Raw genomic sequence first — 19,176 nt, forward strand, 5'->3', positions numbered from 1 at the left:
AAACACGTTTACTATAAATATGTCCTTTTCGGAAACTATATGTTAGTCTCAAGCGAGGGTTACAGAAGATTATTTCTAACCCGGATCTTCACGGGATACACACTACACAGAGAGAGGAGAGGAAGGAGTGCTAGAGACTGTCGACGCCTACCAGTGTCCGCTAAATAAGACTCTACCTACATCAAGGTGGGGGGACCATGCCTTATATAAGACCCCGTAAAACCCATAAGTGCTTTTGTGCCAACAGGGGGCAAAGAACAGACAGAAGTAGTATATTTAAATATCAGAGGATAGGTTACACCTGTTAAATATATCTTTAAGTAGAATTATATTTATCAATCTATCAACCAGCCTAAAGATTCATAAGACAATGTCTCTAAAGTCTCAAATATATAAGCAGAAACATACTGAAACATAATAAACAGATGAGTATTAAATTCAAGTTAAACGGTTACATTTTTGTACATGCTGGTAATGGCTAATATATATATATTAATGGCTAATATATATATATATATATATATATATATGAGGAGCTCTGGTGATAACATTATTGTAATATATTATGCACAGTGTATTGCTGAGGTTGTGCAGCAGTATTTAAATGTTTAAATCAATGATCAATTTAAAACTTACAGTCCAACGAATCTCATTCTCAACAGGGGCGGCATGTATTAGACGCAGTAATGTAATTCATTTACTCAAATTTCAGTTACGTAAGTCAGTGTTAGCCGATACTAAAAGTGCCACAAAGGCAAAATGTTTGTTAGTCTTGAATAATCGTGTTGGCTTCGTTATATTAATTAGACCGTGAACGTGGTCTTATTAAACAACAACCGTTCGATTATTATCACTACTGTCAATGTTGAAATAAATAATCCATGAAATATTACTCCCCAAACCCTAAAAAGAAAACGAATTTTTTAATTTGGCATCTTTACGGAAAGTGTGAGCGAAGAAAATACAGCCTGATATCTGAACGACGTAAGTGTATATGAATTGGGTTTATGTGCTTATGCATAACGTTATACGCTCAACATTAAAAATGACTCGCAATAAATGTCAAAAATGGATCTTCTATATGACGTAAAACGACGACAGAGAGGCCATACACGTATAATGATAAGGGGCATAACTCCGTTATGCTTAACATTTGGTCAATGTAACTCAGATCACATGGAGAGAATTTGTTGTGGATACGGACGCTATATTTTCGTTATTTTTTGTTCACGCGGTGACCCAAACTATTCCAATTCAAAGTTCCCCAATGTGAGCGGATACGCTTTGGTAGTTTCACAATTTATAAGAAAAGATGACAACGTACTAAATGTGAAAGCACGTAATAACGATTTGGATGGCCCTTTCCGATATATAAGTTAGTTCTTAGATTCCCATATTTTCCTGTTTATGTAGATGTATTTTGACTAATTTTGCATCGTTATTACCAGAGTACTAGCCATATCTTCAAATGTAATGAAATTGCCGAAAATAATACAACATTTAAGTTGACGTCATTGCTTGTTTTTTTGCTGTTTTTATATTCGATAGTAATTGATAGTAAAAACAATTTTGAGAAGAGAAGACAGATTATCATTTAATCACAACAAAGTTCTATTTATACACAATCAAACTTCCTCAGAAACGAACATGTTTCAGGCTCACCCTGCTCTTTTCACTAGACAGTGGACTGTTCCATTATAAATATCCGTAGGTGTTACCCTAATTAACCTTCTAGTTCGGTGTCTGTCAATATTGACTGTCTGTCAAATGGGAGATAACCGCCTAATTTGTACAACATATTATATCACTACCGATTACAAAACGGCGGCTTTGCTGACAAGGATACACAGCTGGATTTTGCGAGGACCCTTCCATTGATTCAGGGATCGTTTGTACATAAATATGACATGTAAGTAATCAGAATAATTCTGACTATCTGTGTATTGTTTTATGTTTTCATCATTTTCACTGTAAGTAAGAGAAGAAGCCAAAAATGCTGATAATTACACTTGTCGTTCTGCGTGATTTTGCGTCAGTCATGGCGTCACGCTGCACAGAAATTTTGACAATTTCTTATGAATTATCAAATCATTGCATTGTATCTATTTATAATTTCCTATTTCTCGCTACAATACTCTTTCCATGCGTATTCCAAAGGTATTGAGCCATTGCAAGCAATGAATAGACGGGTGGATGTTGGAAAATTTCAGAAAATGCTACGCAGTGTAAAATCGGAATTTGTCTTTGTTTACATTTCAAACAAGCGCATTCTTTCCAGCACAGCGTTTGTTTACACACCCAATATGTTTCGTCTCATTTATCTAGACAGTTGGTATTGGTGACAACGACCAGTTGCAATGTGATTCTTAAATGTATGGGGAATTTAGTGATGCATTTTTCGAAGCTGAATATGAAATATACGTGATGTAATAGGCGTCTCAATACCGGCCTTCGCGAAACGTGATTTTGTAAACACTATCCAATATGGCGGAACGCGCTCTATGGCGGTTATTTGTATTACGGGATGCTGAGGTGTTATATTTTGTGTATTTTTGTATTTTGTTTTTTTTGAATTTAGTAAGAATGCGTTACACCGGTCACATTCTGCCATATTCTATTATTCGCAATTTTGGTCCATTTAATTATTTAAATTATGGATAAATATTTTATATATTTCTATTAGGTCTAAATGATTTACAAATGCGAACTGACATACATATTTATTTTTTGCATTCAGTAATTTGCACCATTACATAGAAATGTTTTTTATCCGTATTTTATTTTTCGAAGCGGTAAGAATGGGTTACACTGGACACGTCAGCAATATAATGTTCGTGCCGGTTCGGTCAATCTGTTCTATTTATTAGGATTATTTCAAGGAGTTGGGGTTGGGGTTAGGCTTTGGGCTTTGGGCTTTGGGCTTTGGGCTTAAGGCTTGGGCTTGGGCTTTGGGCTTGGGCTTGGGCTTGGGCTTGGGCTTGGGCTTGGGCTTGGGCTTGGGCTTGGGCTTGGGCTTGGGCTTTGGGCTTTGGGCTTTGGGTTTAGGGTCCGGTGTAATACGTGAGTACCATTTGCTGTTTTTCCTTTTGCATTTTAATACTTTTTTCACCTAAAAACGGGAAACCACAAACGTCGAATGTACACTCAATCCTCTTTAACGCGACATTTGTTCAGTAATGATTCGAAGGCTAACTCACCCTCGTGCCATCACTAGACATGCTCATGTCTCCCTCGTTCCTCAGCGCGATCCACATTATCCCTACAGTGTCCCTACATCACTTTTCTGTCACAAAATCACCTTATTTTTATAAAAGCGCTTCATTCATGCATGCACCTTTCAAACTGGTTACTTGTCTTAATGACACGTGACACACGACAGAGATCGTCCTCACGAGCAGTTGTGGTGCTGTATTCTAAAGGTGCCCCTGATTAGTTTACAGAAACACCTAACATAAGACAATTTTTTGTAAATTTCTGATTTACCCCCATTGTTGTGATATCTGCCAGACGTGGACGATGTTTGTGAGTAAAATACGACCTCAGTAAGTGGATTTCTCAACAAAAGTGTTTGTGTGTAGATTCTATATGAATCTGTCACGTAATATAAACAAATAAACTTAACAGTATCGTGTTTTAGGGTAGTTTTGACATTTCTGTGTTCATCATACACCACACGAACAGGTTACTTCTATGTCCGCTTCAGTCTCTTTCACAGTTACACCGTCACAGTAAGTGTGTCGCGACATGTTACAACCGCTGGTCAGAGATGGATGTCAAAACTTTGTCAACTTTCTACGTTATTCAAGTGTTGAATGAAGCAGTTCTATGGTTTTATAACTGTACCGACATCAGTAACGGTGTGTGGATTCAATTAACGCCGACAGATGCGTTTTACAACAATGAAGACGGTTGAGGAAGACGAAATCACACATTTTTTATTTCGTTCTGTCGTTTGAACGTTTAACCTTTTTCAACGATCGAAAGATGAATGGGCTGCGTGAAATTAACTCATAATCCAGTATATTTGAAGTATATTTCTGCTCGTTACATCTATGTCCACTTCAGTCACTTTCACTGATGGACTGTCGCAGTCTTGTTGGACGAGGGAAGGTCGCGCCAGAGCGCGCGTGTACACGTATGTTAGGTTTGCCGCCGGTATTTACAGTGACTGAGTGAGTGAGTTAAGATTTAAAGTCACATCGGCAATATTTCAACCATATTTTCAAGCAATAGTTCGAAGAAGTACTCGGCGTCCTCTACCCTAGATGAACCAGCGGGTGGTAAGAAACAAACACACAAAATTAAAACGAAATCTTGCAGTAACTTATGCGATAATCTAATCCAAATAATATCGTCCGTGTCATCGTCTAAAATGTCCACATTACAAAATTGTACAAAAGATTCTTTAAGACAAGGCTCCGACTCCTCCTGAGCCCCGTCTCGCCCTTGGATCACGTTGAGTATCCTTTCACGGATAGCTTATTCTTATCTTTCAAGAAAGTTTAACAAACCCCGGAGACTGCTTCTCTCCAGCGCAGATTCCCTAAACTGTTTATTTGCGGAGTCATTTACGGGCCACCAGCAACTGTTCCATAGCCCGAGCCGCAATCTGTCCTAATCACGAACATTCACCAGTCTTCTGCCTTGAAATTTCAGCTTCTTATCCACGCCGATCTCCTTGATGACCGCCTGGAGGTTCGACCGCTCGATGCGATCTTCCTTCGACATAGCACGGTCAACATACACACGAGGAAACTCTGTACTACTCTTCAGACTCTCCTTCGCCTTCAGAAGTTTGTTTTTCTGTCCCACTGTCAAGTTTAGAGATAATCACACCTGGTTTGTTGTCGGCCCTGCGTTTGCGTTTAGCACGAAGTGCACGGACATCTTTAAGCTTTAGACCATCACGTATCAGACGGTTCACTAACTGACAGGTCACGTTGTGGTTGTCTATTTCCCGTTGATCAGTTGACAGGTTTCTGATTGCCACACTGCATTTCACATCATTGCCTTTATGCAAATATTTTACAACATCGGTGTATTTAGTGTCTAAATAACAAATCTTCTCTCCCGTCGACTGGACATCTTTCCTAGCTTCCTCTCTGAAACTTCTGCGAATTTTCTAGAAAATTTGTCATTTATTTTATCAAACTGCCCATCAAAGTCACGTCTCTTCACATAGGACTGCTCTCATGGAATATATACGGTTCATAACCCTGTCCTCATTTTCTGAAAGTTGTGCACGGAACCTCATTTTCGTGTTATCAATGGCTTGCCTAATACCAACATAAGTAATGTCTTTGTCACTCGTCCCGCTTATCTTATGTTCGGTGGGTACACACGTGCTGTCATCTGTAGAGTTACAGGTTCTCGCCTTTTATGCCAACGAGGGTCCACAATTGTGTCCACTTTTCTCGTTATTAGGCACAATCACAGGGGACTGAACCATTACAGCTTTAACAAAATTATCTGGCGCTGTGTATGACTGGGGTATTTTCGGGACACTTCTCCAGAGGGCAAAATTTCACCACTAAGTCCATTATAGCTTCATAAACATCAAAATATGGGAAATTCACAGCTCATACGTTCTTGGAATATATTTCAGGTGTTATTCCGCAATATTTTCATTTATTTACCCTTAGATGGCGTTGTTATTATAAGTTATCACATCGTGTCGAGGGCAATACGGGGTTTTATCAGTCCCGAGTAAGGTTGTATTCCCCGCTCCGGCTCGGGGAAAACAACCTTACTCGGGACTGTAAAAAACCCCGTATTGCCCTCGACACGATGTGATAACGCATTTATCTAGCCGAATGTTTTTACTAAATCAAAAGAAAACAATACGCATCGAATCGACTTGTTTTTATTTATGTGAGATGTCATGTTGACAACAGCTGATCGATTGACCTCAATGCAGCGCACGTTACTAAAGGCTTGGCGATGCACGCTTTTCTCACTTCGCGTGGTCACCGAGGCGTGGCGGGATAATATGGCTTTTGTACTCCCTGCTCGCGGATCGTGACGGGTGTACATGGTATTTTATCAGAGTCACGTGAACCAATCAAAACTCGACATTCTTACATGAGGCTGGATAATGTCCGGTATTGTTGGATTTGATTTTCCAGTTCTTCGGGAGTCAGCGTGAACACGACCGCACTGGTGAAGGGCAGACAACTCCCGGGGTCGTGTGTTTTTTCTTAGCTGTATGTCATCAGAGGGCAGGAAAGACCCAAATTTTGGAGCTGCACATGCAAAAGGTGTTTTTCAATGTTGTTGGGAATTATCGTCCATTTCAACTTTCAAATTGATACATTTCGTCATTTGTAGATGGAACCTAGCCGGATTTACACCACCCCTTCAATTGCTAGCAATTCAGACAAATCTAGCAATACATTAAAATGACACATATTCTACGATTAAAGCTACTTACGTACCCTCTTTTCCTGAAAGCTGTAACACAATGTTCCATATTTAGTATACAAACATTTACCAAACACCTCAATTGTCGTGACTGTACAGTGTAAAATCAATAAGTGATCTTTTTAACCAGGTCATTTATCATTACATAGTTGAGTGGGTTTGGGTTTTATTAAAAATGAACTTGAATTGTTTGAAAATATGTTTCGTAAATATATAACTAGCACTGTCGTCGTAATGGCGTAAATCCAATTAGGGTTCATGCAGGAAGCCAACGTACCGTTAGACCCCATGATCCTTAGTATGGTGATCTACCTTCATGATCATCTGTTGATGATCAGTCAGGCGCGTAAAAAGCCAGTTTTTTCGTGGAAGCCCGATAGGTTGCAAAGCTTTATGTTTAGATAGTATTGAGGGCTTGCCCAACCTTTTTAGCAAAAATCATGTGTAAACCCGGGTTTTTTTTATAATGGTAGGTACGTCCCTGTCAGTATCTTGTTTTCGACGTTGTATTGTCTATGGTTTTAGATTTACATGCTGGGTTTACATCTGTATCTGTGATTTTATCGTTGTTTTTAAAGTAGTACGTCCTCAGGTTTTTATATGCTCGTTTAATGTGTCAAGACTGTATAATGTGTTTTAGTTACTACATGGCTGAAATACTGCCGGTGTGACTAGAAATCTTAATTCATTCACTCATGCTTGTACACTCAGTCTGTAGCCATCCGTCAAAAGTTGCCCTAAATAGATGTAAGGAGGCAATTACCATCACCATTCATGTCGAACATATTCAAATCCATAAATGTTGAGTATTTAACACGAGATGCCCAAGTAACAAGACGGTATATTTCTCATTTCTTTCATTTTATAAACCATTCTTTAAAAGTCATGTAATTAAGATGATCAGTATGAATCAATCTTTGTGTGCGACTTGTGTTTTGAATATTTAGTAAAACAGCGTTTATGTTTCCTGGATGGGCATATTTTTATCACCGATTCATTGTTTGTGTTGTCTCAATCAGTTCATATACGGTTTATATGTTGTTGAGCGTCACACTCCACATTCCAGCTCTATTGCGTCATGCTGTAAAAAATCCATTCTGGACCAGACAATCCAGTGGTTGATACCACGAGCAATACTTTATATGATTCTGTTTGGATACAAGTTGTTGGCTACCGATAGCCTGTTTATATTATGTATTGTCCAAATAATGCTATTAGTTTTAACTTGACATGCTAGTTTTAATTCTAACTGTGACGACAGGTTTTATAATCTGTACATATTGTTTATAAACGTCTAATTTGTTGTTGTTAACATAGTCACGATATGGCTAAAAATTGCCGATGTGACATTAAACATTAACTCACTCACTATTTGTGAGCGAGCCTTATCACCCAATCGCCTTTGTTGACACTTACGACAAACATGGGTTGCTGAAGACTATCCCTGATCTTCAAGGGGAACGTTTTTATCAGGACATTAACCCAATGTTCAGAACGTAAAGTGAGCACGCCACGCTCGATACGCTATGAGAAAATTATTTTCTGGTGTCCCCAGGATTGATGTTGTTGCCAAAGGCGACATCAACCTGCAATAGTTAAGTGCTGTCTGCAACTGTTAATGGATTAGAGATGACCCGATTAACCTTGCAGTTCCGGGTTAGAATTGGACTTCAGCAACCTATGCTTGGTGACTAACGGGATCGGGTGGTCAGGCCCGCTGACTTGGTTGACATGTGTCATCGTATCCCAATTGCGTAGATCGATGCACATGCTGTTGATCATTGGGTTGTCTGGTCCAGACTCGATTATTTACAGACCGCAGCCATGTAGCTGGAATATTGCTGAGTGCGGCGTTAACAATAAACAAAGCTATCGCTAGGTAGGGCTTTACAGTGTCACTTCATAGCAACCATTGCTTGGTGGCACGCTTGCATGGAGAAACCGAATGCATGACTGTATGATGCATAGGAGACTCGGTGTGCTTGCGTAAAGGTTTGCAAATGTGTGTCAGGGGTTTAACGACTTTGCTCAATGGATATAGTGTCAACGCCCTGGAACGAATTGCCTTACATAGCAGGTTGTCACCGTGTGCCTTTGTCGTCTATTTCATATTGATGTTTTTTGGCTTACTTGACGAAGGACCAAAGACATTCACGGTCATAACTGAATAATATTATACCAGATCTGTTATCTTGTATGTGTAGTCATCATAGCATAGTGAAGTAGCGGGCAACATTCCTTGTCGATAGCTCGACACTCCTGATTGAAGGCACGCCTTCGACTAATGGTACGTATACGTCGAGCAAACATCCACTAATAATAAATGAAACGAACCATTGATGATTTCGATATTCAAACTATACCATTCAATAACCTGGACATATATTTCTCCCATGTTTTCAATATTAGAAAACAGAAGCCCTGACTGATAGAATTATTATTTTGGTACGCTCTCGTGTAGGATCAGGTTCCCGTGCTACTACAGTTGTAGGCTAATGCTAAAGTATGGGAGTTACGATCACCTTAGCGCTAAGATCTCATTGTGAAAGGGGATCCACTATCGTCGGACTGTCTCCTTTAGGGCCAGTAAGACCGTGTTCTCTCATGTATCACCAGTGTAGCAAGGTTCTCTCATTTAAGCTTAGTGTAGTCGGACATTCCCATTTAAGACCAATAAAGGCGGAGTCATCCCATGTATATCCAGTATCCAGTAAGGTTCTCTCATTTATGACCAGATAGCCGGTCTCTCTCCTCGTTGACCAGTATGGCAAGGCTCACTCACAGTTCACACATTTCTGACGGTTCATTCGCAAGAAGGCGACTTTTACAACCTGGATAAAAGGCAATCTCCCGGTGATAACCTGGAAACACTACACCACAACGGGTCCGAGAAAAAACAACAACCTTGAAGACGCTTGAAGACGTTGGTTGGCAAGGAGGCCCTTCCACACTTTTGCGAATTCCTTCTATTCCTATTAAGAGAGCAGAAATCCACGGAAATCAACATGGTGCAATATGCCGCCGTTCAGCGCCTCCCACCAAAGAAAAAGAAGTACAGAGATCTGCAAAGGAAGTTTGAGGATCTCTAGTGGGAGTTGGATTTCAACCAGATGACTGTGTGTGGGTATGCAGACACTGCATCATATGTTCTTGGCATGTTAGATGACACTTTGTACAAATTGTAATGACTGAGAAGGACAGTGGAAGTGAAATATTTTATAAAATGATACGATGATAAACTGTTATTTTGCACATATTTGAATGATTAAGAAGGACAGTGCACGTACGTGGAAGTGGAAGTGAAATCAAATGATTTTATAAAATGATTTGTACATATGTATGAATAACATGAACATGAACCTCTTGTGTTTGTCGCCTTCCTCTGGGATTAGGGTTCTTGTATAAACACCCGAACCCATTGACCAAAAAAGCAAGGCTCACGTATTTGTGACCAAAAAAGCAAGGCTCACTTATTTGTGACCAATACAGCAAGGCTCACGTATTTGTGACCAACAAAGCAAGGCTCACTTATATGTGACCAATAAAGCAAGGCACACTTATCTGTGAACAGTACAAGGATCTCTCATTTATGCCCGATGATGAAGGACATTCTCATTTAGATTAAGGGCAGGGCCCTTCTTTTATGGCCAGTATAGCAAGGATCTCTCATTTGTGACCAGTATAGCATGGATCACTCATTTGTGACCAGTATAGTATGGATGTCTCATTTGTGCCCATAATAATACAGGCAAGGCCTTTCCTGTACGGCCAGTATAGCATGGACCTCTCATTTGTGCCATAATATTATAGGCAGGGCCCTTCTTTTATGGCCAGTATAGTATGGATCTCTCATTTGTGCCCATAATAATATAGACAGGCCCCGTTATTTATGGCCAGTATAGCATTGATCTCTCATTTGTGCCTATAATAATATGTCCTGGGCCCTTCCTTTATGGCCAGTATAGCATTGCTCTCTCATTTGTGCCCATAATAATATAGGCAGGGCCCTTCCTTTATGGCCAGTATAGCATGGATCTCTCATTTGTGCCCATAATAATATAGGCATGGCCCTTCCTTTATGGCCAGTATAGCATGGATCTCTCCTTTGTGCCTATAATAAAATAGACAGGGCCCTTCCTTTATGGCCAGTTTAGCATGGATCTCTCAATTGTGCCCATAATAATATAGGCAGGGCCCTTCCTTTATGGCCAGTATAGCATGGATCTCTCATTTGTGCCCATAATAATATAGGCCGGGGCCCTCCTTTATGGCCAGTATAATCGGGTTGTCCCGTTTACGGTCAGCACATTGGGATTCTCTCCTGTATCACCTTAATGGCTCCAAATATTGCCCTGTAAAGGAGTGAATGTTGTAAAGGCCATACTATGACAGCTTGATCCAGTTATATAGAGTTCCAGTGCTCAGTCACCCTGCGATGACACATAAAGCACTGAGGATGAGCACCAAACATGATATGACACGCACGGTAACCTCGGGACATAACACAACGCATACCAAATTACCATGCTATCGCCTGGCGTCCATAATGAGCTCTCTGCCGTGAGCTGACATCTGTCAACTGACGTTCACAATAAGCTCTATGCTACATACATACTATGACATCCGTTTTAATCACTACTCTAAAGTACCTGGCAAAGGACATCTGTCAAGTAACGTCCACAATAAGCTCTATGCTACATACATACCATGACATCCGTTTTATTCACCACTCTAAAGTACCTGGCAAAGGACATCTGTCAAGTAACGTCCACAATAAGCTCTATGCTACCTACATACCATGACATCCGTTTTATTCACCACTCTAAAGTACCTGGCAAAGGACATCTGTCAAGTAACGTCCACAATAAGCTCTATGCTACCTACATACTATGACATCCGTTTTATTCACTACTCTAAAGTACCTGGCAAAGGACATCTGTCAAGTAACGTCCACAATAAGCTCTATGCTACCTACATACCATGGCATCCGTTTTAATCACTACTCTAAAGTACCTGGCAAAGGAATGCGTAGACTCATGTTTGAAGCTGGCTTCAAATAAACAAACAATCCAGCGAGCTTGAAGTGTCGGGATCGAGCCCACCTGTGACCGGGTGTAAAAACCTTGTAGTCAGCTTGTGTGCAGACTCTTTCAGTTTTGTCACAACCCCTAGTGTACAGCACACAACACTGTGCACTTAGAAGAACCCACGAATCCAGATGGTGACCACATGAATGCATGCAAACACCTAGTTGCGGGTACAGCAACGTGCAGTGAACTTGGACAAAGTACTGTGACTATGTGTCCCAGTCCACCCAGGGAACCTCGTTAGGATGGGAAAGCCACAATAACTCGGTGCAGCTAGAGGCTGCAAGAGTTGTATACTCCCCAGGAAGTTGAGATTGATAATACGATGTGCTGTTGAGATTGACATCCTATCATCGACGGAAAAAATACCAGCGCCTTGAGCATGTAAGAGTTGCGTGGATATGTGCGCTGTCCTATAATAATAATATGAAGACGCCATAAGAAACCAATATGCACATACGGCACATGGTCCCAATGTAAGTGAAAGTGTATATTGAGATATGATAACACATAACGATCACGATGTCAAGAACACATTTTCAACATTTGAATGCGAGCCGTGTTCCGAAAGACAGCCGCACACTTAAAACATGTACATATATCATCGGGAATTTACAACAACCTGACATTTTATGATTTTAAACGACCTCATGTACATCGTGCATAGAATGTATTTTATTGCAGAGTGTCATCCCACCGCTTGCTGATGGGTTAACCCCCTTGATCATGTGGGCAAGTTTCGGAGTTCCAATCCCGTCATGCAACCAGTCACTTTTATGGCCATGAGGCAGATATTTAATACAATCGTATTAACTCATTAAGGCCGAGAGACGAATATATGGGGCAAATTAATCAGCTCCTCACAGCAAGTGACGTGTGTATGTGGCAGGTAATTGGCAGTTTATCAAAGCGAGAGCCACATTTATTCGTCAACAGAAAGCACCTCTTCTTCAGCGAGAGACGCACATGTGTGTTGTACTTTTAAAAATCGCACTGTACCTATTATTTCAACCAATTCAGTAGTACTGAGCAAATATTAGCTTTTCTTAACGAGAGATGCTGCCTTTAGTGTCAATCAGAAGAAGTATTTAAAGTGTTTTGATAGCAATTGCTAATCATTATCATAGGCTTATACAGCGTTTAGCAAATGAACACATGTCGGCGAGAAAGGGGATTATGATGTTTTTACAGAGGTAAGTGTCTGGTACTCTTCATTGGGAATGGATACTAAAATACTTCGTATGCTTATTGATTGAATTAGATGTAATGGTTTAGAGGTTACTGAAGATTATATTTTCTTCAATTTCCTAATAAATAGGAAACAATATACGAAATTTCAAGGACACACAAAGAATTCAAACACAATAGAATAGTTTGAATTTACTATTTTGGTATTATTACGTTGTCATGTTTCATATAATGAAACATAATGTATAAACACAGATAATTATACATCCAAGCTCGAATAGATTAGACATAATTTAACTTACTAATTTGAAGCTTACTGAATTGTAACTAGTTATTTTCCATAATCTAAAGTTGATAATGTTACCTAATCGAATATAAAGTGATACGTCGCACCTTTGCATCGAATATATATTCATGTCAGTGTTATTACAACAATGAAATATTTTACTACGTTTGTTACAAAACACAGTATGTTGGTAATTCAAAAAAATCTCACACATAGGCAGAAGTAATATCATAAGTTATTACATGTAAACCATACGAAGGTATTTCAAGCTTTTTTGTTCAAGCTGTTGAAAGTTTCATGTTGATTTGAATTGTCAGTTTTCTATGCAATTTACATGAGCATTGTGTAAAACATTTGTATTTGATCTCTGTAATTATCAAATTCGGTATAATTATCACATTTATCAATGAACTCAGTCTCTATTGATCCATCGTCAATAAAGGCTGGATAGTATAACAGTTACGGTATCGATACACATGCGTGTAATCATTCAATCAGATTACAGTAATGAGATAATTAAACACCTATTTCGACCTGGAAATAACAGCCTCCGGTAGAATGCATATGTAGTTACGTCCTTGTTGAAAGGTTTGCCCCGTGACAAGTGTAAAATAAACAGATGCGCTGTTATATCATTGGACAACCTGCTTTATGGAGTCGCGCCCCTCTCTGTAATGTTTATGCATGCATGTACATCTGTAATCTTATGAACCTCGTTTGCATTCAGTATAAATATAGGCACACCCGCCTTCATAAATTTGGGGTGGGGTGGGTGGTGGGTGAATTCCGTAATACGTGTACTTAAGTTTGGATATTCATTCCTATCAAGGTGACGATTATATTTACATGTACAGCAAACCATTATGTTTTATGTACTAGTTGTGTGCGTAAAATGTATATGAAATTCCGTAATACGTGTACTTAAGTTTGGATATTCATTCCTATCAAGGTGACGATTATATTTACATGTACAGCAAACCATTATGTTTTATGTACTAGTTGTGTGCGTAAAATGTATATGAAAATAAATGCTATCTCTACTCAATGCTTGGATTTCAATCGCTTTGTTTTACTTATCGAAAAACACTAATATGGGGACAAATAAACTGGCCAAAGTGTCTATCTACTCCTATTTGTCTTATGTGTATATTTCATAATCGTTACCAGTGTGTTTGTTTACAATACACAAACTGTTACATGATAGCTTGAGTTGATAAAGCCGAAACCCAGCATATCGACTGGTCAACGATATAGCCAATAATCAATCTCTATCCAAACTGTTGAGTGACCAAACGTGCTCTTCAGAAATTTCGCCCACGCCCCATCACCTGTCCTTTTCTCTGTGACAGGTATCTCATGATACGATTGGTTACAGATAACATATGACCAGCCACTATATTGAACAGTTGAGATACAGAACGTTCTATTCAGGAAATTTGATGACGCCCTATCACGTGACTCTTTGTTTTATGTCTATGCAAGGAATATGTAGTATACATTTTTTATATGTATGTTGGTATGGTCACGTATGTTTTCTGCATTAAATCTAGATGAAACAAAGTGCCAAGCTATGAATGTGCTCTATGTTAGTCACAGACTAGCGTTATGTAGTACTTTCATTAAAATAATTCGTATACACTAGAAATGTATCGGCAAAACGCTATTTTCGTCGAAGATTATAAAATATGTAAGTAAATTCTTCTTTACAGTATGTCATTGTCATAGTTGTTTTGTAAAATTAAACCTCACACAATGATATGAGAGAGAGAATTTGTTTATGTGTGTCTCATCTCATACATACAAAGAATACATGCATATTGTGATAAAATATAAATGTACAAGCCGCCAAAGGTCTACAACAGAGACTTGCAATAAAATTACATAAAACTTTGCAATACACGATATGTATTCACACCTGCTTTCTTTCAACATATATCTTTACGACACAATTAAACAATCAGGAATTGTTTGTACGACTAGACAGTTTCCTGTCATCCCCGAAACCTGCCAGGGAAATCAGGTTTGATTAGCACTAATTAGTCTCGGCACAGCGAGTGGGCAATCAGCGAGGGGTTCCAGGTGTTGAGAAGTGAGGTGGCTCTCGGGCTTAATGAGTTCAGGGCGGTGGAGTAGCCTAGTGGTAGTCTCTCGTACAGACCCTGAAGCAAATATATCCAAGAAAGCTCACACAAGTCTAGAAAATGTGGCAAGTCTAGATTTCCTCAGCTTCTGAAAATGAAGAAAGTCTCAGGGCTCCTTTTCATTATATATATATTTTTTTTACTATGAACTTTTTTCAGTAAAATATGTTCATTTTAGAGACTAGTTGTTAGTCTAGCCTAGTGGTTAAAGCGTTCGCTCGTCACGCTGAAGACCCGGGTTCGATTCCCACATGGATACAATGTATGAAACCTATTTCTGGTGTCCCCGTGATATTGCTGGAATATTGCTAAAAGACAGACAGACAGACATATATTTTATTTCAGTCTCACCTCACATAAAATACATATATAAATATGTTTATAAAATATAGCATAAGTGAGCCACCCTTTAAGGGTTATGAGAGACTAATGTATTAATACATTATAAATACTAAATAATAAATAATTATATAGGTACATACAGTATAAAATCTATCTGTATAAAATATGTTTTCTGCGTAAAACTAAACTCACTCACTCACTCACAAAGACAATCGAAGCATAATGCAACCGATGTTAGAATTAAAATTATATCAGACAGACAGACAGACAGACAGGTTTATTCGGTAATTTAGGCCCAAGGCCCATAATACATACATTTGGCAAAAGTAAATACATACTGAGTAAAGCTAAGTAAAGTTTAGTATTGATTTATTTTACAGTTATTCATTCCTTCTACGGCGAACTTGTGAAAGATATTTACTCAATGATTTTAAAATATGTATATTGTCTGATGACAACAATCGGATGAAGGTTTCAATTGTCGGTGGTTGAGTCAGATATATTGAAAAACAATCAGATCTTTGTTGGGAATATTTTGGACATATTAATAAAATATGGAATTCATCTTCGATGTAATCAAGGCCAGCAGCATGACAAAAGAGGCGGAGACGTTCATTATACGCGGTGTTTGTATGACGGCCACATTCCACTGCGAGTCTTAAGTTACAGCACCGAAACTGAGTTATGATTTTACGTTGATTTGGTAGCAATTCACTGGTTAAATATGGTTCGACGCTTAGAAATGATTTAAATTGTGAATAGTATTTACAAATTATATCAAACTAATATGGTAATGCTAATTGTGGTTAAATCAGTTTTACTTCACAAACAAACCTCACGTGGTCCACCATAGAGAATACATTCAGCTTCGTCCCAACCCTGTTAATCGGGCATTACTATATGGAGTATGTCACTTGTGGTCTGTGACGGGTAAATTCAACACCAGCGTATTTTATACAATTATTGTTTTGTACATCTCACATATACATGTACTTGGGAAGGGTGGAGTAGCTTAGTGGTTAAAGCGTTCGCTCATCACACCGAAGATCCGGGCTCGATTCCACAGACGGGTGCAATTACGGAAGCTAGTTTCTGGTGTTCCCCTGTCGTGATATTACTGGAATGATGCTACAAGCGGCGTAAAACTAAATTTACTCACATCGAGTAGGTAACGTCGTGGACACCACCACGTCCCTTCAAACATCAGTCCCTATTACCTGAGGAAACAGATTATATCGAGCTTGAAAATGAGGATGACAATTGTAGGACAAGATCACTAGTGATGACACCAGGTGTTCACAAAGACAATCAGCAGATCCTGGTTTTCCGGTAGACATACAACTTGCCTCAATTCGATGTGTTGCATGGTGAAGGATGTTGGAAATCGCAGGTTTTCTTATGTCTTCATTCACAAAACAGTATCCCGTTATATCGATAATGTTCTGTCTGGAATCACCGTTGTTTGGAAAAGACTAATTCCTGCCGTTGACATAGAACTTAGCATGAAACATGCACCTGAAAATGCAGAAATAGCAATTATTCTTTGTCTCGATTTGTTTAATGTACTTTTCCCATTAATAGTACGTTATAATAAATGTGAATCTTTATTCTAGGGTAAAATAATTTGGTTCCACACAGTTTTAACCAGGCAGCAACTGGTCCTACCTTATTACTTCAGCTGTGTGAAAATACTGGTGCACTGTACCATCAGCTTCGTACTGTTCGGTGTCATTTACATAAGATTTTATACGATCGAAACGGAGGAACGATGAACAGCAACAGGTCATTCACAAGCCCACGACACCCAATATGGATCAATTGGGATGCGATCCCATGATATCCGTGTTTCTGTGCAAACACCCCCCACCCCCCAACCCCCTCGCGTCAAAATAACAGTGGTATGTCATGCCGAATGCTATGAACATTTGTCTTCGTAACATCGTAACATTAGGGAATGTTATGGTAGAAATTAACATTGCTTTGATTTCAAACCGGGTTAGTATATAATCTTACTCCATACACCACGACCCGTGAAGATCCGGGTTAGATTTGGTCTTCAGTACTCATGCTTGTCGTAAGAGACGACTAACGGGATCGGGTGGTCAGGCTCGCTGACTTGGTTGACACATGTCATCTTATCCCAATTGCGTAGATCGATGCTCATGCTGTTGATCACTGGATTGTCTGGTCCAGACTCGATTATTTACCGACCGCCGCCATATAGCTGGGATATTGCCGAGTGCGGCGTAAAACTAAACTCACTCACTTACTCAATACGCCACACATAAATGTGAATGTTTTTGTATATAGACATGTATTAAACACGTCACAATTTAATTCTGGACTCACGAAAGTCCAGAAACTCTCCGCACTGTGGGCACTTTCTGACAAAGGTTTTGACCAAATGGAACATGCGGTTGTTATTAATACATGCCAAGGATGAAAAAATGCACACAAAAAATGTCGAAAACTTTCAATTTACACTCGCTCGCCCATGGGCAGGCCCATGGGCGAGCGAGTTGAAATTGACAGTTTTCGAAACGTTTTTTTTTCATTTTTTCATCCTTGGCATGGTCCATGGTCATTTGACCGGTCCGTCACAAGAAAAAGTACTTTTTGTGACGAGCTAAGACGCCGCTGTTACTGCTTCTGAGCTAAAACGAATTGGTGTTTCTGCTTTGCCCGGACCTAGTGTAGCGTATGGAATGGTCAAACTCGGCAAAACTGATCCCGACGTCTGTCTGCACGTCTGTCCGCCAAACTATTTCCCCCCTATTTTCTCCGGAACTATTCAACGTACAGAACTGAGATTGTGCAGAGAGCTTCCCATCAGCTGTGCCTACCAATATAGTAAATGTCAAGTCATTCACTTTTCAGCTTTCGTTGCTATGGCAATCTGAATAATAATAAGTTGAAATCCAAGATGGCGGCCAAACGGCGGGCAGTATCCCCTTGGAACAAAGCGGTCGAAAATCATCGGAATCTGATGGCAGAGACACATACCAAATATGGACGCTATTGGGTCGATGCTGACGGAGATATATGCTGTTTAAGGCCGTTCTGATAGCATATCGCATTTTTGCACACTTTCAATCCAATATGGCCGCCAAACCACGTGACTTTTGACATACGACTAAGAACAGAAAATGTACAGCAACAACAGACAACATCTAAACCAGCTTGTTGAAGACTTTTCCCTGTTAAGTTTGCTTTTGAAAAACCCGTGAAGAACAACAGAGTGGGAAAGAAACTGAGTGCAACACGTCACAATTTAATTCTGGACTCACGAAAGTCCAGAAACTCTCCGCACTGTGGGCACTTTCTGACAAGGGTTTTGACCAAATGGAACATGCGGTTGTTATTAATACATGCCAAGGATGAAAAAATGCACACAAAAAATGTCGAAAACTTTTAATTTACACTCGCTCGCCCATGGGCCACTGTTCGCCCATGGGCAGGCCCATGGGCGAGCGAGTTGAAATTGACAGTTTTCGAAACGTTTTTTTTTCATTTTTTCATCCTTGGCATGTATTTATAACAACTGCATGTTCGATTTGGTCAAATCCCTTGTCAGAAAGTGTCCACAGTGCGTAGAGTTTCTGGACTTTCGTGAGTCCAGAATTAAATTGTGACGTGTTATTATTGAAAGTCATACCTCCGGACACGAACGTGTAATCATACACTTGTGTGACGTCATAAATGAAGCCTGAAA

The 19,176-nt window shown here is 39.5% G+C and overlaps 1 long non-coding RNA gene across 1 annotated transcript; it reads right to left on the minus strand.

Annotated features, from left to right (window-relative positions):
• Positions 1-6,053: 6,053 nt before the first annotated feature.
• LOC124258534 lies at positions 6,054-19,173 on the minus strand. Its single transcript, XR_006893611.1, has 3 exons — positions 19,120-19,173; positions 6,435-6,450; positions 6,054-6,242 (listed from the first exon to the last, which is right to left on the minus strand). It is a non-coding gene; the product is annotated as an uncharacterized LOC124258534 (long non-coding RNA).
• Positions 19,174-19,176: the final 3 nt, after the last annotated feature.

This window comes from Haliotis rubra, unplaced genomic scaffold (assembly GCF_003918875.1).
Source record: "Haliotis rubra isolate DU_JTF1 unplaced genomic scaffold, ASM391887v1 Scf1173, whole genome shotgun sequence".
Classification (NCBI taxonomy): Eukaryota; Metazoa; Mollusca; class Gastropoda; order Lepetellida; family Haliotidae; genus Haliotis; species Haliotis rubra.